Below are 744 nucleotides of genomic sequence, written 5' to 3'. Positions count from 1 at the left end.
ACCTAGCCTTCTCGGATAAGGGCGAAAAATCTCGGAGGTCCCGTATGTAAGTTGCGCAAGTTAAGGATCCCTTGGTATTCTTAAAATCAAAAGAGTAGGCTAGGCTTTGCATGGCCCCCCACCTGGGCAAAATTAAAAATTCCTACCAAACTGAGGAAGTGTAGTGTGCCCTGCCTGTTCATATGAGACCTATGCTGTCGCAGGCGCTGTAAAGTAAAGCGTTTACCCCCCCCCCCCCCCCAAAAAAAAAGTGTTTCAATTGATCTGAAAGAATTTTTTGGGATCACCCAGTATTGATTTCCCCTTTAATTCTTCATCAGTTTGAGAATGTGAGGGCATTGAAAATTCACTGATAAGTTCCATAAATTTTAAAAAGTAAAAAATTACATTATCATCGTGTTCATACACACACACACACATACACACATACACACACACACACACACACACACACACACACACACACACACACACACACACACACACACACACTGTAGACCTGGAGAATGCATACGTAGGCTATGTACCGTACCGTGGCGCTTCGACTCCTCCTCTGCGGAACTGACTAGATCTAGAAGAGAACAATAATTATTTATTTTGGAGGGTTTGGAACAGTAAACAGCATGGGCACAGCATTCAGCACTAGAATTGTTCAATATGCAAATTTCCAAAGGCAGTACGCACAGTTCAAATTGCTCAGCGCACAATTGTGACAATGCATTTCCATGGTACACGTATAGGTGA

The sequence above is a fragment of the Aplysia californica genome, unplaced genomic scaffold (genome assembly GCF_000002075.1).
Source record: "Aplysia californica isolate F4 #8 unplaced genomic scaffold, AplCal3.0 scaffold00049, whole genome shotgun sequence".
Taxonomy (NCBI): Eukaryota; Metazoa; Mollusca; class Gastropoda; order Aplysiida; family Aplysiidae; genus Aplysia; species Aplysia californica.
This window is presented reverse-complemented; position numbering follows the sequence as displayed.